The following is a 25,537-nucleotide window of genomic DNA, read 5'->3' as shown; positions in this document are numbered from 1 at the left end:
TCACGGGTTTGTGATTACTCTTGTTCATGTTGTTTCGCTTCCACCTAGGAAAATACTCCACAAAACTATTCCTGACATAATTGGAATCGGTTATGATGGCACACTCTCTGATGTTGAACTCTATAGCCATCTCAACTGCTCTAAGAATTGCAGTAAGTTCAGCAACCTGACTGCTTTTTGGTCCAAGTTTGTATCCCACAGAAATTGGGGTGACACCTTGGGTCCAAACGATTCCAATACCTGCCACTAGTTGGAGCTGTTCCCCATCCTTGTGATGAAAAGCATAACCATCCACATATACACACGGCAGCTGTTTACAGTATTCTTCATCGTAAACCTTGTAGGGAGAGAACAGTTGTTCTTCCAGAAAGTCAGTGTCCGGGGCCTCCATAGCAGGCGTAGTTGCGGAACAATCATGGAGCTCGGCTAGGCCCTGGGCTACTGGACTTTCCTTGTTCTGTTTGTACCGAATTTCAAGAGGCCACCCTTGCAAAGACAAAGTCCAAGCAGTGATGCGGCTATTAGACACATTTCCTCCCTTGATACGTTCACTCTTTAAATACTGTAAAGGCTGGTGTGCCGTTTCAACAATGATTCTCTCTCCCTGAATGTAACTGCGAAAATTCTGTAATGCCCACACGGTGGACAATAGAGCTTTTTCACAGTCACTGAACCTTACTTCAACCGGGGACAAAGTTTTACTGGCATAGGCAATCACCTTACTGACATCATCACGTTTCTGGTAAAGAACAGAACTCATACTTACCTGCGTAAACCCTGTCTCTAGATAGAAATTTTTACCCCCTTCGGGATATCCGAGACACGGAGCTTGTGTGAGACGTTCCTTTAATTCCTTCATGGCGTCCTCCTGTTTCTTACCCCACGACCATTCGACATCCTTCTTCAGTAGGTGAAGCAGTGGCTTGCTTATCTCGGCGTAATTATCAATAAACTTACGCGAGTAGTTTACCATACCTAGGAATGATCTCAATTCTTTAAGGTTAGTAGGGACTTTACAGTTCAGAACCGCCTCAACTTTCTTCTTTTGTGGGTTCAAACCTTCAGCAGTAACTTCATGGCCTAGGAAGTTTACCTTCGTGCGACACCACTGGGCTTTTTGTAAGGACAGTTTTACTCCTGCTGCTTTTAATTGGCCCAGGACATGCCGAAGTTCTGTAATGTGTTTGGCCATATCAGTACTTTTGATCAGGATATCGTCCACATATGCCAACGTCCCCCTTTCGAAGGCGTCTGGCATGGCCTTGTGCATGAACACAGCAAATTCATGTCCGGAATTTATGAATCCGAAAGGCATTCGTACCCAACAATATTGTCGATTCCCAAAACTGAAGGCCAGTTTGTATTGGTCTTCCTCACTCACCTTTATGGTCCAATACCCCTGTGCACAATCCAAAGCTGTGAAAACTTGGGATCCTTGGAGCTGGGCGAGACACTGGTCTATGTATGGGACCGGCCATCCTGACATGTACACACGTTTGTTCAGCTGACGGAGATCAGCGCATAAACGCCATTGTCCATTGGGTTTTAAAATACCCAGGATCGGGTGGTTGTAGGAGCTGTGGATGGGCCTAATTATACCCCTTTCATGTAACTTCCTGATAATCTCAGCTAGAGATTCATAGGAAGCTAATGGTAACCTATACTGTCTTACGAATACTGGTGGGGCATCTGGATCTGTTTGGATCCTAGCGATGTGTAGGTCAGTAGTCCCACAATCGTAAGAATCCTTGGCAAAGATCTCTTGGAATTCAAGGAGAAGCTCTCGGAGCAATTGTCGGTCGAGATCACTGGCACACGCGTCGGCGAGGGCCACCATCTCTTCCACTAACTCCTTGAATCCAGGAAAGCTTTCCGGCTGACCTATCTCATATGCCTCTTCAAGTTTCGTGGTGAGGTCATTGGGTATGTGATGTGTGTGTGTGTTCTCCTGCCATCCAGGTTCTTTGGGGTACTCTTGTTCTTTGATTGGGTGATCAAAGACAATTGATGTCTCTTCGATTCGACAGGTGCCATCTTTAGAATCGAATGGATAAATGGACTCTATGGTGAAAATACCCTCTGGTAGTGAATGGAATGTTTGTTCAATTAATTGTTCCTCCGACAAATATTCATCGGGGATGAGTCCAATCACCTGGTTAGTGACCCCAAAGGTGTAATATTCAGTCTCTACCGCTAGACCAATAAGGGTCTCTTTGGGTAAGACGATGTCCTGATTGGACAGATTATGTACGTAAATGTACATCGGGGATTGATGTGTGTTGACTAGGGGCGTGTGTGTAATGTTCAGTCCCTCCCCCTGCATTTTATGGGAGAGGCATACTAATGCATCTGACCCCTTCAGTCTATGTCCCTTTTTAACTTGGATGGGGAGTATGAAATTATTTATGCCCTTAGGAATTGTAATCTTTTGGGCTACCTGGACTTCAACAGCATAAGGCATCTGTTGCTGGGATTTTAAAGCTAAGTCCAGATTTTGGTATTTTTCGGGGTCCCCCTTTAGTCGACTCCATAAACAGTCATTAATTAGGTCGACTTGCATTGCAAAGCGATGTAATATATCGTTGCCAAAATAAATTTTAGTTTGGGAATTATCCAAGACTAGGAACACATGGGCGGCTGTTTTGTTTCCTACAGTGACGTTTAAGAGACACCTAGCCATTGAATTGTGATCATCAGAGTCATCAAGGGAGTCTGAAATCCAATGACGCTGAGGTGTGGAGAAACGGATCATTTCCATTTCGGTCAGGTGTTTTATCAACCCATGGCTTACAAAGCTGTGTTCCTGTCTCAAATCTAGTTTGGCATATTTTGACCTATTAAGACCATTTATCCGGATGGGGATAAACAAGTCGCTGTTAACCCTTTCAATACCTGTCAAGAATTGGGTGTGATCTCCCCCTTTTCTTGGTTTATCCTCCTGATGAAAAGATATCGTAAGGATGTCATCTTGGAGGGAAATATCTTTTATTTTATCTTGGGGAATTCTAAAAATGTGTTCCTCATCTCTTCTGATAGGGTTACAGTCATCAGGTTTGATAACCGTTACATCAGGAAGTTGGCTGTTCCTGAAATGGATTTCTAATGATCCAGGCCTTTCTTCCACCAGGTGGCAGTGTTGTCGGGAATGGGGAGTTTTAAGTTTCCCATATTTAATCGGGGTATTTACCTGTGACCATAGTACTTGGTTCACACAGTCAACTATGGTGTTCAGCCTTTTTAGGAAGTCCATCCCAATTATCATGTGGTGCTGTGATATACTGGCAATGATGATGGGGTGTCTCAGTTCCTTATTACCCAGTTTCAATTTAAGCCAGGCGGTACCCATGACTTGTAAAGGGTCTCCACCTACACCAATCAATGAGCTGTCAAAACTTTTAAGTCTTGGCTTGGTGGGCACGACATTCGCCACTTTGTCAAAATGCTCCTGTGACATGATGGTTGCTTGGGATCCAGTGTCTATTAAGCCGACAATCGAAAGATCACTGGCATCCTGCACCTGCACCGTGGCATAATATCTCCCATCAGATTCAGTCAGCTCACACATGAAATTAGTGTGGTTGAAGATCTGTGGGCCCTTCAATAACATATGACTGGCTCTTATCTCACCGCATGTGGTGGACACATTACCCTTATCCTCCCTGGTGGGATTCTTGGACTGTCTCAAGACAGAAGCACAACTAGAAGTTGGTGCTCCGTCTGGCTTGTCAATCCCGACGACTTCCGATGCCGCGACTATATTAGGGGCAATGGATGGACACTGAAAAGCAGGAGAATCATTACTAACCAACAACTGGTCCCCCTTTGCCTGAGAACTAGCTTCTCCATTAGTAGGCGTGTCAGGGACGGGGCACACATCTCCTGTCATTTGACTCAGTGTCCTCCCCTGTTGGTTTAAGGCTTGGTTGCCTGTTAATTCTGTGACCCTTGGTTGGTCACAGGAGCTGCTCCTAAAAAAGGATTGGATGGAAATTGAGTGACAAGCCTGTCCATTTGTTCAGCCATTTTGCTGACCTGTGCCTCTATTTGTCCAATACGCTCAGAGGAGTCATTCTGTTGATTCTCCCTTTTCCTATACTTGCGCTTGTATTTTGGACGAGACTGGTAATGAGACTCAGAGTCAGAACTACTGCTCTGGTCCCGACGCCATTGTTCTCTCTGAGGTTTTGGGGTCTCCCTGTTATTAAAGGGAGCCTGGGGTACTGTATCCCCCCTTTGAGCCTGAGGGTGTTCTTGGCGTGGAGGAAATCTTTGGAACTCGGAGTTTTTATTAAAATTGGGATTCTTATTGTAATTATGGTTCCTGTTGAAATTGGGGTTCCCATAAAAATTCCCATGTTGGTTTTGGCGAGGATAATAGAACCTCTGAGGATACCATTGCCTCCTTTGATTTTCATCACTGTACTGGCCCTTACCATACTTTTTATTCTTCTCACTTCCACTACCGTAGTTCCCTGGCTTTTGCCTATCCTTTCTCACCCACTGGTTTTGGGGTGCAAAGTTATGGACCTCCTTCACTTGCTGGGCTTGAGGTACAAATCTAGGGGAACCATTGGTTTTACCCCCACGGACTACTTCCGCATATGATTTCTTCTCTGCCTGCACATTTGGATTTGGAGGGGAAACGGTAGTGGCTGCTACTATCTTGGGGCTACTTTTAGGTTCTCTTTTTATCCCGCCCTCACTGGACTGTTGGATCGAGAATAAATAGTCACTCTCTCTCACCAACCAATCAAGAGAGCATCCCTTTCTGTAATCCTTTGCAAGTCCCAATTTTATGTAAGCAGGTAATGCTTCATAGAATAGTGTCTTGAATTCTGGCTGGTTAGGATTGGGATCCTTTTCAGCCAGGAAATAGGCATTTCTGAGGACAGCCAGAAATTCTGCAGGGCTTTGGTGAGGACCACACTTTAAATTGTAGGCCGCAGCCTTGGCAGAGGTTACAGTTTTATAAGGCCCAAATTCCATGTGGCACTTATGTTTAACCTCTCTCCAGGACTGATTGGAATAGGCCCTCAAGGTCTCAAAGAATTGCCGGTACTTCTCTTCAAACACCCATGGCAGCAATTCTATTTTGGTGTGGCCATCTCTAATGCCCAGAATCTCTAACGTTTGTTCATATGTTTTCATGTGTTCGGTGATCTCAAGGGACCCTTTCTTAGAAAACATAGGAACAGTGTCCTTCAGGAACTTAATGACCTTTGGGGTGTCATATCTCCTGAATGACCCCTGGGATTTCCCTTCCTGCCTATATGAAACCTCATATTTTTCTTCAGAGCGCTCTGGAGTGTATCTTGAAAGCCTAGGAGGTGACCTATATTCTGACCCTGACTCACTATCAGATACTTCGCTGTGATGCGGGTATCTCCGCTCATCAGCCTCTGGCTTGACTGGGTTGGTCCGTCTTTGGACCCCAGAATTTATTTGGGCCGTCAACCTTATAATCTGCTCCTCCAGAGTTTTCTGCTCAGATTTTATCAAGGTAAGTTCTGACTGGTCATGCTTATCCCCTGGGTGAACTTTAATTTTGACAGGAGATAACCTCTCTGATCTGAAGTACTCCACCTCATCTTTCAAGTCCTGATACTTCTTTTGAAGTTGTTTTAATTCCTGAAAGTTTCTTTCATACAGGTCCTGAGCACTTCGAAAGTCTCCGACCAATCTATCATAATGTTTCTCGGATTCGTCTAAACGAATACCGGCATGACCAAGCTTCCCTTTCAAAGACTCAATGTCCTGATTTTTGCTTTCTAACAAGAGGCGGGCCTCTGACAACTCTTCCCTTAGAGTCTTGGTCTGCTGGGCAGCTCCAGCGGTCATGAACCATAACATGGGCCAAGCTTCTAGGAGAAGTCTGTCACGGCCTCTATCACTTTCTGCTCCAGCAAATGCCATTAAAAACCCAACAACCTGGCCCTTTTGGTTAAACAGGTCCTCAAAGGTGCTCATAGCCTGTTTTTTTTCTTCATCCACAAACTCATTATGGCTATCCCCCAGACCTAATCTCTTGCGGAGATAATCTATTACTCCACATTCAACATAATTCTGCCAAGCACCGGCAGCTTTCCGGGCTGGCTTCATAACTTCCTCAATACCTTGGGCCGCCATATTTTCCTCGTTATGATTGGAAGAGGTGGATCCGTGATTACTGGATGCCATTTTGATACAAAATATATGTTTGATAACGTGTACAAATATACAATCACCAGTGCGTTTTGTGTTATGGTACGATTTCTATGGATCCCAGCGGTGCCTCCAAATTTATGTTGTGGTGGTTTATGTAAGGATATATATTATTTATAAAGGGCGTGTCCCTTTCCCTTAGATGAAATATTACAGTGCCTCCAGCCGTTAAAATACGGCAAATATTTAGTAAACCAATAATTTGGACACCTTGATAATTTGATCACCACTTATTATTATACCTTGAATTCTTTTAGCCAATATGATTTCGTACCATACACACAAAATTTGCCTTATAATAGATAAATATAAAAATTTATTTATGTACAAAAATTATATATATATTAACACAAAACACAAAAGACTGGTGATAAATGAATATTGGTACACACAATCAAAGATATATCCTACCAATGTAAGACACACTAATCAAGTTTCTAACTAATTACATCAATCACAAATTTTTTATGATATGATTATTTATTAAATTTATTAATAATTAATAATTTCGAATATCTCAAAGGTTATATTCTTACATGCCGTGGCCATAGGCTTGCAAGAAGTAAGCCCTTGATATATGATACTCTGGTTATTAATATTCAATAAATTATGAAATATGGAAAAATTTATAATATGGCAATAAACAATTTTTAACAGTAACACAGTATCTGACTACATATATCTAACTATCCAATATTGTTGTAATACACTACGGTAATTTTATGATTCTACACAACAGAGGAAATAATTAATACAAATCAAATAAACATCTCACCACACCCGGACGTCAGACTAGGCAACTCTCCCGTGGATTTAGCTGGCAGTGGAACGCCTTTAGACTGATATATAGGCAAGTGATAGATTCAATAGGGGAGAATGTAGGAAGTTATAAGTTTAGAGGTTTAAAGTTTAGGAAGTTTGAAAAGATGGAAGAGTAGTTATTTCAGCAGAGATCTTCTTCAGATGTCAGGTCTTTCCATGAGGTCTTTATGAGGGTTTTTCTTCTTTTCATGAGGTTTTTTTTTTTGTTACAGCACATGGGCTTTTTATATCCACTAGTCCATTGTTCTAAGATACCTTCCCACCAGGCTTCCTGATTGGCTAGTTGAGAAATGTGTGTACATAAGCTATTTCTCACCTGCCCGCCAGGTGGCGGTCATGTATCACAGAACAATGTGAGTATTTGATATGACTCATATCTTGGGTGGAATCTTTAGGTAATTTCAGGAATAAAATATACAGCACTTTCCAGATATAGCAGTGATCATACCTATATTATTCTAAATAGGGACCATGGAATATAGGTGTATATTCGGTTATTCCTCCTTGAAGTACCATCCTGTTTGTTTCCTGATAAGACATGTAACTAATGCTAGTTTATAATACATCTTACTTCCCATCATCTCAATACTCAAGTTAGTGATATATAGTTCCCATTGCTGAGTATTTAGTAGTGTTTAAAGTCTATGACATCTTATTTATAATCTGTTTTTGTAATACATTTTTGTAATGATATACAGTGAACTTTTAGACTTAAATGTCCTGAATTTCACCCCTTTGTTTCAGAATCAACATTTTTCTCTGTGTAGGGAAAAAACTCTCTATTTGCATGGCCCTTGTATTGGGCTCATGGTAAACAATTGTTACTGCTTTCACCCTTGGTGAACAATAGTATATGGTAATAGTTTCAGAGGTCTGTTGGTTCATCACACTCTACAAGGTTTGGGTAAGCTCTCAGACAATCAGTTTGGTTCCTCTATTGTCCTGTCCAGACCTTGTATATGTTTACCTGCTTATTGAAGTCTGAATAATGGTGTTTGATCACCTGTAGAACTTTAAAATAGTATTGTCTCTAGGAGGAAAGAAAAACAATCCCTTCACCCATTCTCTCCAGTTCTTTAACTAGAATTCTTGGTGGTTCAACCAAGACAAAATTAACTCTTAACATTCGGCTATGCTGAGCTGTTTGCCATATACTATTATGTCTTGATAAAAGTCATATTTTTGAGACATGATTCAAAAGCCCACAACAGGTGATGCAACAGGACAATGACCCAAAGCATAGCAAAGCAAGAGGAGTGGTCCAAAATTACTCCAGATCATTGTGCAGGTCTGATCTGCAACTACAGGAAACGTTTGGTTGAGGTTATTGCTGCCAAAGGAGGGTCAACCAGTTATTAAGTCCAAAGGTTCACATACTTTTTCCTCCCTGCACTGTGAATGTTTACATGTTATGTGCAATTAAACCATGGCAACATCTAATGTTTGTGTAGTATTATGTTCAGCAGACTGTGTTCTTCTATTGTTGTGATTTAGATGACGTTCAGAGCACATTTTATGTCCAATTCATGCAAAACTCCACGTAATCCCAAGGGGTTCACATACTTTTTCTTGCAACTGTATCTTGTATCTGTTTTCAACTAAAGTCGTCTAGTCTTGTATGGTCAGCTGTGGTGTCTGTTAGTGTTCGGACAGGGAAGCGGTATTCTAACTGAAGTACTCAAGCGCAGTCTGGGTCGGTTCCATTACATTGGTGCCAAGCGGTGGGATTGTGCTTCCTGGCTGTGAACAAGTCCAAACCACCACTGGGATTCAAGATCAGGAAAGTAGACGTCGGTCACCCTCAGTTCAGATATGGACATGGCATCAGAGTTCCCGGGGCTACTGCGGATCGTTCTTGCAACATACCCCAAGACTGTGTATGGGGGTGAGTACCTGGAGCTCAGGCAGCGGATTCGGGTGGCACTTTGGAGTGGAGCCCTCCAGGCTGCTGGTATGTACAAGGGCAAGTGCTATCCAACCCCAGGGGAACGGGCCAGGGACCAACGGGAGTTACAGATGCCATTCCTGAGAGAGCTACCCCAGGAGCAAGGGGTGACTGAGTTGGACAGGCTGGTCCAGCAGGAGATATAGCTGTACAACCGATATTGAGCTCTGCAATGGCACACAGAGCAGAAATATTTAGGGGTGACAACAGAATGCTCTCCAGAGGGATATGACTTTGGTGGCCCTGGATTACTGTGGGAGAGCCTTACAGATCATTTTGTGTTTGGCGATGAAGGAAAACCTACCCTTGAGGACCTGCGAGAAGACAGAGAGGCTATGTTCAGTCTCACAGGGGTCTCAGATCTTGAACCAGATCTGGAATACCTGCTGATGAAAGAACAGCATCTGGAAAGGGCATACAGGTAACTGCTAAAACATGTTCAGCAGCATGCCCAAGAATCGACAGTGGAAAATTCCAGAGATTTACGTCCCCAAACCTGAAGTGCTGACAATAGGGCAGAGCTCTGCTAGCCTCTGCCCAGCACTGGTAACCTCTTCTGGGTTCCACGGACAGGAGATGGTGAACCCCTATCCCCAGACACCAGTATCAGAGACTGGGGATTTGACTGACTTTTCTGCTGAGGAGGAACCAGCTGGTGCACCTCCAGCAGAAGAGCTGGCATCAGGGCATGGCGTTGATGACCTCGGCCCACAACAATCAGCACCGCAGGAGCTACAGGAAGAGGATGCAATTGGCACCTCACAACTGCAGCTTGAGCTGATGTCCGTGGATGGGACTTTGGTCTCCACTGACACAACCCCAGAAAAGGGTCTGGCATTGGGACAGGAGGATGTCAGCCTTACTTTGCGAACACTGGGGGATGTCCATCAAGTCAAAGTGGATAAGACTACAGTCACCACCTGGATAACCTAGGGATGCTGGGCAGTCAGCCCAGATCCCCAACAGCATGATGGAGTCAGCCCAGCCACCCTGTCTTCTCTCCAGCGGCTAAGAGGACTTCAGGGAGAAGGACCAGTCTGTACCTCTCCCCAGCGGTGGGTATGTTCTACGAGAGAGGCAGAGGTTGGCTAGGTGAATAATGCTTTGTGTGGGACAATTTGCTTGGGGTACTGTGTTGGTGCTGGCCCAATGCCAGAAGTACAGACTAACTTTGGAGTCAATCCGCCTGGCGTCTCCTCCTGTGTTAGTCCCCTGCTGAAAGGGGAGATAGGGGTGGGGGGCTCATGGAACCCAGCTCACTTTGGAGAGATGGGGAGACCCCTGTCTCAACTCCCCATATCCCTCTTATGTGTAAATCACCCTGTGCCTGTTAGGAGTACAGGGCGATCTGTCCTAATATTGTGTGGGCTTTGTCTCAGACTGTGTAGACATGTTTAGGAGATACAGTCAGGTCCATAAATATTGGGACATTGACACAATTCTAACATTTTGGCTCTAGCAGACTGTCAGCTTTAATTTGAGGGTATTTACATCCAAATCAGGTGAACGGTGTAGGAATTACAACAGTTTGCATATGTGCCTCCCACTTGTTAAGAGACCAAAAGAAATGGGACAGAATAATAATCATAAATCAAACTTTCACTTTTTAATACATGGTTGCAAATCCTTTGCAGTCAATTACAGCTTGAATTCTGGAACTCATAGACATCACCAGACGCTGGGTTTCATCCCTGGTGATGCTCTGCCAGGCCTCTACTGCAACTGTCTTCATTTCCTGCTTGTTCTTGGGGCATTTTCCCTTTAGTTTTGTCTTCAGCAAGTGAAATGCATGCTCAATTGGATTCAGGTCAGGTGATTGACTTGGCCATTGCATAACATTCCACTTATTTCCCTTGAAAAACTCTTTGGTTGCTTTTGCAGTATGCTTTGGGTCATTGTCCATCTGCACTGTGAAGCGGCGTCCAATGAGTTCTGAAGCATTTGGATGAATATGAGCAGATAATATTGCCCCAAACACTTCAGAATTCATCCTGCTGCTTTTGTCAGCAGTCACATCATCAATAAATACAAGAGAACCAGTTCCATTGGCAGCCATACATACCCACGCCATGACACTACTACCACCACCATGCTTCACTGATGAGGTGGTATGCTTAGGATCATGAGCAGTTCCTTTCCTTCTCCATACTCTTCTCTTCCCATCACTCTGGTACAAGTTGATCTTGGTCTCATCTGTCCATAGGATGTTGTTCCAGAACTGTGAAGGCTTTTTTAGATGTCGTTTGGCAAACTCTAATCTGGCCTTCCTGTTTTTGAGGTTCACCAATGGTTTACATCTTGTGGTGAACCCTCTGTATTCACTCTGGTGAAGTCTTCTCTTGATTGTTGACTTTGACACACATACACCTACCTCCTGGAGAGTGTTCTTGATCTGGCCAACTGTTGTGAATGGTGTTTTCTTCACCTGGGAAAGAATTCTTCGGTCATCCACCACAGTTGTTTTCCATTGTCTTCCAGGTCTTTTGGTGTTGCTGAGCTCACCGGTGTGTTCCTTCGTTTTAAGAATGTTCCAAACAGTTGTTTTGGCCACACCTAATGTTTTTGCTATCTCTCTGATGGGTTTGTTTTGTTTTTCAGCCCAATAATGGCTTGCTTCACTGATAGTGTCAGCTCTTTGGATCTCATCTTGAGAGTTGACAGCAACAGATTCCAAATGCAAATAGCACACTTGAAATTAACTCTGGACCTTTTATCTGCTCATTATATTTGGGATAATGAGGGAATAACACACACCTGGCCATGAAACAGCTGAGAAGCCAATTGTCCCATTACTTTTGGTCCCTTAACAAGTGGGAGGCACATATGCAAACTGTTGGAATTCCTACACCGTTCACCTGATTTGGATGTAAATACCCTCAAATTAAAGCTGACAGTCTGCAGTGAAAGCACATCTTGTTCATTTCATTTCAAATCCATTGTGGTGGTGTATAGAGCCAAAAATTTTAGAATTGTGTCTATGTCCCAATATTTATGGACCTGACTGTAGGTGGGGTGGGGGATGTTGATTGCTTAATGTTATGTGGCTTAATCCCATTGTTCTATTTGTCTGGCTTGGGAGCAAACTACTATGGGATGTATGTGTTTATGTGTATTAGCTTAGTGGGGGGGGGTGTCTCCACCAGCCCTCCCTCCTGATAAGACTGTCTGCTGGTGTGAAGTTTGAATACCTGTGTGTCTCTTGTTACTAAATGTAGATTTCCCAACCCTGTGTCATTATGCAGAGAGGGGGGATTGTCCCCTGAGTGTATATATCTTGTATCTGTGTTCAAATAAATTAGTCTAACTCCTGGTTTACTTCAAGACTGGTGTCATCTAGTTCTGTATGGTCGGAAACGGCATTCTAACGGAAGTACTCAAGCGCAGTCTACCTCTGGTATTCTTCAAATCTGGTTTCGTCTGGATCTTAGGGTAACAATAGCCAGATTCACTGGTCTCGTGTTCAAGAGGTTGAGAAGCAGCTTCTTGAGGGAGATACCCAGTCATGGGTGTATGGGGCCCATTACAAACAGATACTGCTATAGGACAGGTGTAGGACATCCAAAAGAAATATAATTCTGCCTACTCTCTCTTCCCATTGTAGCTCGTTTCAGACTATCTTAACTTATCAGTGTTTCCGTTTCTTTTCTAAAGTATCACCTTTACAAACACCTCTAGAGGGATTTATGGACCTAACCAAGATTCACCAGTTGTGTACAGTAGTGTTGCTATGGGGTTGCTGGGGGTGCGGACCACATTCGGGTTAAAACCGTCAGAGGGGTGACACCAGCTGTATGGTCCTTCACAAGAGGGGGCATGGGCAGCTTGTCAGTGCTCCATTCTCAATCTGCCTGAATGGTAGGATCATGGTGCCCTCTGAGGCAGCTGGAGAACAGAGCACAGAGCGGGACTGCAACAGCTGCTGGAGGGAGGATTCTACTCTTGCCTCCTTGCAACACCAACCTGATGTGGGTGGAAGAAAGAGGGCAGAATGGGTACTGGCAGAGACAAAAATCTTCCTCCTGGCAGGGGAAAGGAGAGGAGGTGAGAGTGGGCAGAACCAACTGGTGACCTCATGTGTGATTTCAGGCACTGTCCATACAGCTGCTGGTGTGATTGTTGAGGTGGGAGATCTAACATAGGAAGCTACTCCAACTTCTCTAGGATGAGAGTATGGGATCTCTCAGAAAACAGGGATACACATCAGAGAAGCAGTAACTGGGTAAGAAGGTGCTTGCGGTTTTTGTCCTTTACTTCAGAAACAATTGAGTACTGACGTGATACTTTTTTTATTTGCACGAACATACAATTTTGAGGACAAGCTTTCGGGGTATGTCCCCTTCTTCAAGGTCCAGGCAGTACTACTACTCAAAGTTTTAGCAAAATGTTAGAAGACATATACAGTATATAAGATAAGTGCAACACTAAGTATAATCCATATAAACGTAACATTTCAGTGTTCTTAAATGGGTTAATAGTCCACAGTAAAAAGAACTCAAAGGTGATTATAATATTCCCAAAGTCGATGCTTTCGTAAGACAGGGTATGTATAAAATGCGCACTCACCGGACACGCAAAGGAAATGTGCAATGTATCAAAGCGGAGGTCTGCCAGGGGGTCCCTTTCAGGATATGAATAGTCCGCTACCACCAGGATGGCAGTGGATTAGGTGGACGGATTCACAGAGCCTCAGGAAGGGCGGCAGCTTCGGTCGCCATCTTGGACACGGCCCCCCAGTATTCTCGACTAATGGTTTAAAAAATGTTTTCTACAAAGCCTGAGATTTGTTTGGTGAGTGTGTTCATCCTGTTATGATGGGTCTGCCTGGATTTCCTGGCTTGTGGATTTTGGGCAGCATGTAGAAGTCCCCGATTTCTGGATGATCCGGAAATCGCATTTATAAGTTCTTAATGTAGGTGGACTGGAAGTGGTTTAATGAGACCTTTTAATTGCTTTGTAAAGTCCTGTGTCAGATCATAATCCAGTTTTTTATAGTAGATGGCATTTTCCAGCTGCCTCTGGCCTTCGTGTATGTATTTGTTTGTATTCACCACAACAACTGCTCCCCCTTTATCCGCTGGTTGATGGTGATGGCCTGATTATTGCGCAAATAGTGTATAGCCTTTCGCTCTAGTGGTGAAAGATTGTACAGAATTTTCTTTTGCTGGGTGGATATCAGGGATGTAGCTCGATGTCCTTTACTTCAAATTTAGAATCGGACATTATGGCTTTCATTATTGAAAGGTAGTAGTACTCTGGGAAGAAATGTATTTAAGCCACTGGTAATAGATATAATGCATCTGTCTCAGTGGCGTAACATATTGGTCTTTACCAGGAGCTCCTACTTCACTTTTACTAATGATCTCTGCATTACTACTGATCTCTGAACCCTGCGTCACTTTCTATTGACCTCTGAACTCTTCAGTATATACTACTGATCTCTGCATCACTTATCTCTGAATTCTGCATCACCTACCACTGGTCTCTGCATCACTTACTACTGACCTCTGCACTCTGCATCACTTACTACTGAACCCCTACACTCTGCTTTTAGCCACAACCAATATTCTGAGCAATAAAAACCACACCCAATGTTTGCTCTGAACGCTGTCTGAATAACTATTGTGAATTTAGTGTCACTGAACCCCTGCACTCTAGGTAACACCATCAAGTAGGAAGTGTTATATAACTGCTAAGGTGTCACTCCCATCTGTGACACCGCATCATTTACAGGGGCCAGTTTGGAGTGCATACCATGACCATGCGCTTCTGGCCTGAAATTTGCTAGTGGCGTGATAGTTGTTGACAGCACTACTATTGTCCTTATATGCAGTGTTATATGGGAAAAAATGATTGGGGGGGGAGGTGACACCATGTTTTACAGCACCAGGTAACACCAACCGCAACAAAAAGAAAAGTTACAGTTTGGGGACAATCTCCTCTTGTCTTAATTATTAGCACTTCTTTCACCATTTATTTTTGGTAAAGATCATATATATATATATATATATATATATATATATATATATATATATTGGGGTGATTTGTCACAATGGGGTGATTTATCACAATCTAAAAAGGATATTTCTCCCAGGATTCTCAACAAGGCAGGTTAAGGGGCTCCAGAGGGTTTGCTTAATGCTAAGGAAACTGGCTTTTCTGTTTCCTCATTTGCTTTTAAAGTCTGTTTTGGGACCTGGAGGTTTCAAAGTGATTTGGGAGGGATGAAATCTCCAATCCTGGGACCAGGTTTTGGGAATGACCAGAAGACTGATTGTGCAGGTTTGTCTGGTTCTCTTCTAGAGTCAGGACCAGGGTTCTGGGCTCCACCCTCCTGAGGAGTCCATGTGGGTGCAAAGGAGCAGCCACAAGTGTGCATGGTGGCACACAGTAGTCTGACAGGGCCCACGTCTGTGAGCTGGAGAAGCAAGGAGTGCTGTGAAAGGGTGCTAACCAAGGTGCAGCCTTTTGTATGTGAAAGTCAAGAGGACCGAGGCATAAAGCCTGAGCAGCGGTGCTGCTAAAGAGAGCGAGAAGGCTGAATCTTTTTTTTGGCATTGATGGTGGATACCCCTGCGTGGGAAACCTATATTGTATGGAACTTTGTTTTAAATAAAATTGGGCAAAAAACAGCTCTTAAAAAGAAGAAACCAAGTGGCTGTATGCTTTAAAAGCTCTACCCTTGCTGTTAGTTCTCACTATATAGAAGTAGCTTAGCTCCTTGAAGTTTTTTTACAGCATTCTTGTCTACTCTGGACTCTGATGGTCCTGTTATAGGTCAATTTATAAACGTGGTGGATTCTGGTGGACTGATCTGGGTCCAGTCACCTTTAGTAAAAATAAAAAATCTCCATATTTAAGTCTGTTTTATGACTGCATTGCATAGTTGTACATTATTATAAGGTTGTGATTGTAGTTGTATAACCTTGTTTGTGTTTACCTTCAATATACTCAAGCTAAATTTAACTGCTTGCTGACCAGCCACAGTAGATATACTGCGGCAGGGCGGCACCTCTGCACAAAATCACGTATGTATACACGATTTTGCATTTCAAGTAGGGGGCACTTGAGGAGCACGACCGATCGTGGCCGCGGGTGTCAATCACCGGGTCCTAGTCGGTAATTACCTGCATACACTGACAGGGAGGATGGCTGCATTGTTTTCAATGCAGCTCTCCTCCCTGTCAGTTTGGGCACACTGATCCGGATGGATGAGCTCAGCTTTGCGGATCAGTGTGCTTACAGTGAAGCTTGCTGACCAGCCACAGTAGATATACTGCGGCAGGGCGGCACCTCTGCACAAAATCACGTATGTATACGCGATTTTGCATTTCAGGTAGGGGGCACTTGAGGAGCACGACCGATCGTGGCCGCGGGTGTCAATCACCGGGTCCTAGTCGGTGATTACCTGCATACACTGAGAGGGAGGATGGCTGCATTGTTTTCAATGCAGCTCTCCTCCCTGTCAGTTTGGGCACACTGATCCGGATGGATGAGCTCAGCTTTGCGGATCAGTGTGCTTACAGTGAAGCTTGCTGACCAGCCACAGTAGATATACTGCGGCAGGGCGGCACCTCTGCACAAAATCACGTATGTATACGCGATTTTGCATTTCAGGTAGGGGGCACTTGAGGAGCACGACCGATCGTGGCCGCGGGTGTCAATCACCGGGTCCTAGTCGGTGATTACCTGCATACACTGAGAGGGAGGATGGCTGCATTGTTTTCAATGCAGCTCTCCTCCCTGTCAGTTTGGGCACACTGATCCGGATGGATGAGCTCAGCTTTGCGGATCAGTGTGCTTACAGTGAAGCTTGCTGACCAGCCACAGTAGATATACTGCGGCAGGGCGGCACCTCTGCACAAAATCACGTATGTATACACGATTTTGCATTTCAGGTAGGGGGCACTTGAGGAGCACGACCGATCGTGGCCGCGGGTGTCAATCACCGGGTCCTAGTCGGTAATTACCTGCATACACTGACAGGGAGGATGGCTGCATTGTTTTCAATGCAGCTCTCCTCCCTGTCAGTTTGGGCACACTGATCCGGATGGATGAGCTCAGCTTTGCGGATCAGTGTGCTTACAGTGAAGCTTGCTGACCAGCCACAGTAGATATAGTCAGTCTTCTGAGCGGCGTCTAGGAATCTCATTGACGAACGTCTACTTTACTATTCGTAAATGTGAAATCGCATCTGGCACATTTTTAGGTGCAATACCGGATATGTTCGCTAGATGGCGCACAAGCGTGGGCTTTGTAGCATTGGCGTTTTTATGTTAGCAAAAGAGAATACTTAGAATGTAACATAATTAGTACACCAATTTTTTTTGCTGTTTCTCCAAAATGATCAGACAACTAATGCATTTACTAATGAATGTCATACATTCTATTTTCAAATGTTAAACATTTTCACACTTATATCATTATATTGGGAAATTAGAACTCAACATTCCAAATTATTTGAGATAGATCTTCATTCCCTTTAATCACATAACTATTCTATGTTAAAGTCAAGTGCAGCGCTATAAATGCATGTGATCAATAATGAACGCATGTAAAAACCAAAAAATGCAAATAATTGCAATAATGATGTAAAATGGTAAATGGCGCTAAAATAAGTTCATATAATCATTCCTGAATAATGGAATGTCCTTCGTGTGAGAGTACCAACTCAGAGAGTGCCTATGAATGGCACGTGTGGTTTCTCCGTGACGGACAGTAGTGCATGAACTCGTGAAAGATAAACCACATTTGGGACTGGTCTACACTCACCAGAACAAAAGTATTAATGCGCATGGATTATACACATCACACATCTGGGGGTGTAGTGGTATGCTGGCAGCTATGGGTTAGTCATCCAGCTCCAGCCATCCATCCATCAGGGTGGGTGCCCAAATGGTCCTGGGGAGGAATTAGCTCAGCCACAGGAGCCAGAAAGGTGCTTAATAGTTTAGTACACGGTCACAAGGGTGGATGACCTTTCACGAGTTCATGCACTACTGTTCGTGGTTACCTTTATCTTGTGTAATACCATTTTAGTAGTCTATATAATTTTAGCAGCGCTCGCTTTATCATTTTTAAACAATGTAACTATTCTACATTGTAGCTCAAACTGTGTCTCCCACAGTGGTTTAGTGGTTAGAGCTCAGAATTTACAGCACTTGGGTCATGGGTTCTAATCCCAGTCATGGCTGCATCCCAGTTTGCATGCTTTCCCTGTATGGATGTGTTTCTGCCAAACACTCAGAAGACATGCTGTTAGGTTCATTGGACCTAGCTACATGGCTGAGTTTCTGCCCTTAGATTATAAGCTCCTTGACATTTACGAACGTTAAAAAAAAATGGAGATCAGTTTTCTGGGTTGTGTCAGTGCCAGGAATATTGATCAATCAATTATGATTTTGCCTAATGACTAGAAAGTGGATGAATGTTACCTGCGTCCTGTTCTTCTGCCAATTAGGAAAAGTTTCATGCTGTGTAAATTTCATTGTAACTTTCTCTTCTTTTAAATTTGTCTCCTTACACAACTTGACCCCCTCCCTCACCTCATCATCACCTGTCCCATATGCAAATCTATGGATCACCGCCCCACTCTTTTTAACTATTTACTGATCAAGTGAATGTGTCTCATTTTCTATCAGCTACAGCTCAGATCTCACATTATCATACAATTGCTGATTGTATCTCAACACTAGTCTGATTGAATTCACAATCCCTGGTCAGTCCCGTTCCCTTACATCTAATAATCTTTAGGGCCAGTTCACACTACATGTGTTTCAGTTGCTTTTTCGGCATCACAAACGCACAGAAAGAAGGTTATATGGTTGTCAATGTCATAGTTCACATCAGCGCTTGCATTTTCAGTGCATTGCAAAGTTGACCACGCTGCAATGTTTCTGCACAGAACTGTACTGGAACACATTGAAACGTCCTTGAATGTACTAAAACGCACATGTCCCTAATTAAATTGAATAAAAAGAAAGAAAAAACTAACTGGAAGGGATACAAAAATGCAATGCAACGTGTCCAAAACGCATCCAAAATGTACTGGAACACACTAAACATGCATGCCAAAAGGGCATGCAAAAACGCATCAGGAACACATCTAGACTGTTTCTATAGTGTGAACTGGCCCATAGGACTTGTTCACACCATTGGTGGTGCAGAAACGCATGCAAGAACACACATTTTCCAGCTCAGCAAAGAAAAGCAATGCCCTTTGCAGATGTGTGCAGTTAGGTGCAACACTTTTAAAATAATATGCCTGCAGTATTTTTGCATGTTCCCACACATTAGGCAGCCCATTGAAATTAACGAGCTGAGGAAAAAAAAAAAAGTAAAAAATGCCCCATTCACACAGGTCCTCTGGCCTGTACAGCATGATGAGTGGGTTGTTTATGTGGCTAGAGCCACCTGTTACACTATGGGGACACAGCAGCTGTATGAACACAGGTTTTAATCTGACAGGTGTGAAGGCGTGGGGAAGTGGCCCTGAATGCTCACTGTGTGTTCAGGACTGTACACCTGCACCCATATGCTTGTCAAATTATGACCTGCAGCAATTCCATAGTGTAACATAGGCTGCCTGAAAACAGCGATAGCCACAAAAACAAACCACTGATTCCCACTCTACAGGCAACAGCACCCATGAGCCCCAAAACTTCAATTACACACACAGCTTTATTTATGAACGCAGTACAGTTTTATCATTTAGATTTCACAGGAATATGGTTGGGATTATGTTTATTAATAATGGTTTTAGTGTATTTTTACCATAAATATAATTTGGATATTTTCTTTGGCAGTGGGGGGCTGTCAGGTATGCTGTACGGGGCCCCATGATATCTAACAGTGGCCCTGGGTGTATGCTTGTGTCTGTGCCACCTGTATAGTTAGGAAGAACCTTGAACCTCTGCTATGTACCTCAATGGATCTAGGAATTGGACATGCTTTCAACTGAAAATACAACAATTATTAGTAATGTTTCCCCAGCAAATGAGGATCAGCTTCTCGGTGGAGAACAGCGATCTCGCCATGTCCAGATGTGGTTTGGAATTCCAGAAAAGAACAATTCCCAAAACTAAAAAATAGACTTGCAAATTACCACTAAACTCTCCTAACTACACTCCCATCCACTCACACTCCCCACTTCCACTTCCGGGTGTGTGCAAACATCCTTCCGCCAACATCATGATGTATTTTCGGTATGACAGCTGCTCTAGTGCCTCCTCCATCAGCCGTCTTGGCGTTTATTTGTGCACCATAGCAATTTTACATGTGGCTCCATTGTGTATATGACATTCGCAAATATATGTTTGCAGTTCTATTGTAGATTTGGCATTGGTGAATGTATGCTTGCAGCTATACTGTGTACATGACATTGGCGAATATATATTTGCCAGTAAAGGCCCAAAGTCAACATAAATTGGGGGCCCAATTTATTACTGTTGAGAGGATTGTAGAAAAAGAATAGCTAGCTGCACATTGAACACGACCTATTCATTGGTACATAACATGGTCTTGTGGTGCAATAGGGGGCTTTTGGTTTGTTATTTTGGACATACTTGCACATGTGCACTCTAACAAGGAAGATTTGGGCATATTATATAGCTAGCAAAAATAAGTGTTAGGGGTGCTAGTACATTTCAGATACTTCTATAGCGCTGTCAATTTACGCAGCGCTTTACATATAGATGTTGTAAATTCACATCAGTCCCTAAACCTCAAGGGGCGTACTAAGGGCCCTAACTTACATTCATACATATACTAGGGCCAATTTTGACAGGATCCAATTAACCTACCAGCATGTCTTTAGAGTGTGGGAGGAAACCGGAGTACCCAGAGGAAGCACAGGGAGAACATGGAAACTCCAGGCAGGAGGTGCCGTGGCTGGGATTTGAACCAACGACCCTAGTACTGCCAGGTGGAAGTGCTAACCATTTAGCCACTGTGCAACATTCAACTAGAACATGAAATAATCCCCCCCAAAAATACATAGTACAAATGTTTATTGATCAAATACACATTCCACATTTATTTGGACAGCAACAAAAAGCTACATTCAATATCTTGGTGTAAAAAAAAAAAAAAGCAGGATTGATGTTGCTAAAATAGAACGGTCCTGCTCATAAGAGCTTACAATCTAAAAGATTATACTTATAATGAACTGTGCTTTCACAGGTTACAGCAGGAAACAAACGGTTAATATGAATCACTTGGGCTTATTCACAAAAGCTGCAGATTGAAATAATATAAAAATACATACGTGCCAAAATAAAAAACACCTCCCACCTCCCCAAATCCCCCACACATACATTTCTCACCATGTTTGTCTGAAAACTGCATTTCATTCTAAATAAAGCAAACTTGGAAGAGCAGAGCAATGGACATGTGTTAGGATTACAATGCAAAGATAATAAACACAATCATTGTACAATAACACACAAACACACCTTAGAAGGAATAACATGCAAAACATTTACAGCCCACATCAAAACACAGCGTGAGTGTGGCCTGGGACAATTCACCACAATATCTCTTCCTCCCCAAACCACCACAGACAAGGACTTGCAGAAATAATGTGCCTGTACAAGGCAAAAATCAGCCGCTACTGCATCTCTTTATATAAAGGTAGGCCACACCCACCACTGTCATTCATTTGGTCAGAGAAAGTGTTTGCACCTGATTAATTCTCTTCCCACCTGTGTTAAACCTTGGTATACAGGCCCCACAAATCAGAGTCAGAAAGAAAGCCACAGTGAAGTGTACCTGTACAGCATACAACAGAACATTGAACAGGGATGTGAAAGGGAAACCTATTGGCAATATTTCTTGACCCTATGGGCACAATTCACTCCAGATTATCGCATGAGTTAAGGCAGTCACATGACCACATCTCGCATGCAATACTGAAAATGTCAATTCACTTTTGCTAGTATGCGGCATTTCCCATAAATCGGAAAAACACTCAGGAAATCAAACATAAAAAGGCCTTACACCGCGGTCACATCAAAACCGATTTAGAAATTGTGCGACGTACAGTGAAGATGCCGATTTCCTTACAATTTGCAAGACATCTGACACAAATATCTATGCAAATCGTCACAAAAGTAGTACATGTACTACTTTAGAAATCAGTGTCGGAAACGCACCCATGTGACTGCTCTAATAGACAATAGGGTGCGACTTGGCATACGATTTGCAAGTCTCATGCCAAGTCGCATCCAGGGTGTACGATTTCAGGTGCGATTTGGGAATTGAAATTGTACCTGATATCCGATCTAATGAATGTGGATGTGAGTGTCTTAACGTAAGCGATTTGCTGCAGCACAATTTCAAAATTAGTTATCGTCCAACTTTTTCAGCATTTTGTAGTGATTTCACATATAGACTACAATAGAAATCGCAATGCAAAACACAATTGAAAATGCAATAACTCATTGGTAAATCTATAGAAAACACGGTGAAATTGCCAACAAAAAGCACAATTTTAAATCACATCTAGTGTGAACCAAGTACGCAATTCAACAAAGATAATAAATCTTTGAAGGCATGCGGTATCTGCATGCTCAGATAAGGGTTATGGATTTGGGGGGGGGGGCGACTCCATGCCATTATTTTTTTTTTTTTATCCTTTTCTTTCTCTCGTTAACTCTTCTCATGGTTTGACAAACTTTCCCAACAGGAGGTGGAGTGCAAACCAACATTATCCAATCAATCATTAGTCCAGGCCCTTATCTCATCCCATCATTTGACATTCACATAAGGTGCAACTTTAAAGGTGTTTGAACAGACAAGGCCTCATTCTAATTCACATTCTAGGGATCATTTCAACAGAAAGCAAAGATGCTGCTACCAACACATGTATGTTAGGGTAGTCACATGGAGATCATGCAAATTCATTCCTGTGGTTGGGATTCAAACCAACAACCCTAGCGTTGTGAGGCAGTAGTGCCGACCACTAATCCACAGAGCTGTTGAACACTAATCCTGCCTGTATTTATGTGGTGTGAATCAATCCTAAATCCCTGGGCAAGGTCAGTGTAACTAGCCAGATATCTCAAATGTGACACAAATGTTGTGCTATGTTGCCTATTCTTGGTTGGTTCTATGTATCCCAATACAAAGGATTTCAATACTAATACAGGCGTACCTCAGTTTACCAACGCCTCGGTTAACGTAATTTTCGGTTCACGAATGAAAATCCATTGAAAATAATGCCTCGGTTTACCCAATTGTTAATTTTTTTCACAATACAAAGTGTATGTCGGCGCTGATTTTCAAATGCAAATGCCTGCCTTTTTTTTTCTTCACTATAGTTCACAAGCTTAGAAGTCACTTTCCCCAAAGTTACAGAAAACTTTGTATCTTTTAATAAACTCAAAGTGAACATTGTTTCCTTTAGGGATATAAATTCCAAGAAAACTTTCTCTTTTAGCTGGGGGAAGTGACAGGAAAATTTCTGCTGCTACAGTGAAGAAAAAAAAAAGGAAAATTACATTTAAAAACCAGCACCATAATAAATAAAAAAACGGCATGGGGTCCCCCCTTCCATCCACACCAAGTCCTTCGGGTCTGGTATGTATCTTAAGGGGTAACTCCACACCAAATGTAAAAAAAAAACAGTATGGGGTCCCCCCTCCCATCCACACCAAGCCCTTTGGGTCTGGTATGGATATTAAGGGGTAACTCCACGCCGAAATTAAATAAAAAACAGCTTGGGGTTCCCCCCAAAATCCATACCAGACAGTAAAGTTAGAATAATTTTTTCCAACTTTACTGCTAAAAAAAATGTGCCAAAATCCCAAAAAACGGCTGACCAATTAACCCACTAATGGCCCGAACATCGTTCGATTTTGTTTTCGGCAGAAAAATTGGCCGATTTTAGACCCATCTATGGCCTGCTTTAGATGGGTCTAAAATCGGCCAAAAAAAAAAAATCAGCTGATTTTCGGGCCGTTAGTGGGTTAATTGGTCAGCAATTTGTGGGGATTTTGCCACTTTTTTTATTCGGTAAATTTGGATAAAAATCAGCCGATTTTGCAGATCGGCTGATTTTTGCGGCAATGATCAGCAAATTGGCTGATCTTTTTACAGATAAAAAATCTGTGCATGAGCCATGACCTGCAAGAAAAAGAAGAAAATGAAAAATGCAGGCCATAGATGGGGCAAAAAATGGCCGTTTTTAAAAAAAAACAAAAAAAATTACAAAAATTGGTTGTTCAATGGGCCGACGTTACCACCAACGGTAAAAAAAATTGTCAGATTTTCACCCCGTCTACGGCCGGCAAATATAATAGCGAAGTAATTATTTCTGTCCCTGCAGAGAGCTGCGCTATTATATTTGTCATTAAAAAGTATAAAGGTTGCAACATTGTATCTATATGTATCCGAATAAAAACATCTATATCCGAAATGGATACAAATAGATACAATGTTGCAGTCTCTATACTTTTTAATGTCAAATATAATAGCGGAGCTCTCTGCAGGGACAGAAGGAATGTTTCGGGGTTTTCCACTGACAGCTGAATTTTAAATTATTTACGTGAATTAAATAAATAATAGAAAAAACAGCGTGGGGTCCCCCCTCCTATCCATACCAAGCCCTTCAGGTCTGGTATGGATGTTAAAGGGGTAACAAACCAAAAAAGATTTCTCCTGCGCTCCGGGACCCAGGCCGGTGGCGAGTAGATGGAATTAAAACCTCCAGAGAAGCAACCACCGGAGTATCCAAGGTCGTGCAGCTCCAAACCAAGGCTGGGGAAGCCCGAACAAACTGCAAAGTAAAACAACAAGAAGCGCACCAACCTTGTGCATTACCTCAGTAACAAAAATTTATTAAATGAAGGAAAGGTACTCACAAACAGCGAATAAAAATAGGCATGTAAGTCCACCAAGGGACTTCAAAAGGTAAGAGGCCAGCGCGAATCCCATCATGGGTATAGGTACTCAGTCCAGCTGACGCGTTTCGAAGGTCATGCCTTCTTCCTCAGAGCTGACTGGACTGAGAGTATATGCTCCCATTTATGCCCACAGACTAAAATAGGACCCTCCCAAATGGGTTGGACTGTCCGGGGCCGGGGGGAGGGGCCCGGGTGTCAACAAAGTACAATAAATAATCAATGGTCATTCAGATGAATAAAAATCATACAATTAATACAATTGAAATCAATGAATATAAAATGTGTATAGATGGTAAATGATACATTATACCTTAAAAAGTGCAGCTTATAAATACAATAGTAGAAACGATTTTAAAATTGGTGTGTTAATAACATTAAACTGATCGTCGGATGAATACAATGTATATAAACTATAAATACACATACATAAAAGCTGTATATTATGTATATGGAAAATATATACAATATATAAAAGATATAAAATATATATACATATACACATCCATAGACACAGAGGAACCAGCACCATTGCATGAACCATACATTGTCTGTTGGTTCATACACAATGAGCAATTCAGCTAGAGGGTCTATTAGAAATGGCAGAATTCATAAAACTAATAACATGAATAGAATTGAATTAATGGTAGTAATATCATTCATTAGTGTAATG

At 42.6% G+C, this 25,537-nt stretch overlaps 1 protein-coding gene across 3 annotated transcripts in view; it reads right to left on the bottom strand.

Annotated features, from left to right (window-relative positions):
- Positions 1-25,537, bottom strand: part of LOC149440988 (endogenous murine leukemia virus Env polyprotein from Emv-2 locus-like) — a 48,743-nt gene that overhangs the window by 22,969 nt on the left and 237 nt on the right. The gene's annotated exons all lie outside the window — the stretch shown is intronic.

The sequence above is a fragment of the Staurois parvus genome, unplaced genomic scaffold (assembly GCF_062004578.1).
Source record: "Staurois parvus isolate SC_StPar_1 unplaced genomic scaffold, SC_StPar_1.0 ptg001039l, whole genome shotgun sequence".
Classification (NCBI taxonomy): Eukaryota; Metazoa; Chordata; class Amphibia; order Anura; family Ranidae; genus Staurois; species Staurois parvus.
Note: the sequence above shows the minus strand (reverse complement) of the source record. Positions and strands in the feature narration are given on the sequence as shown.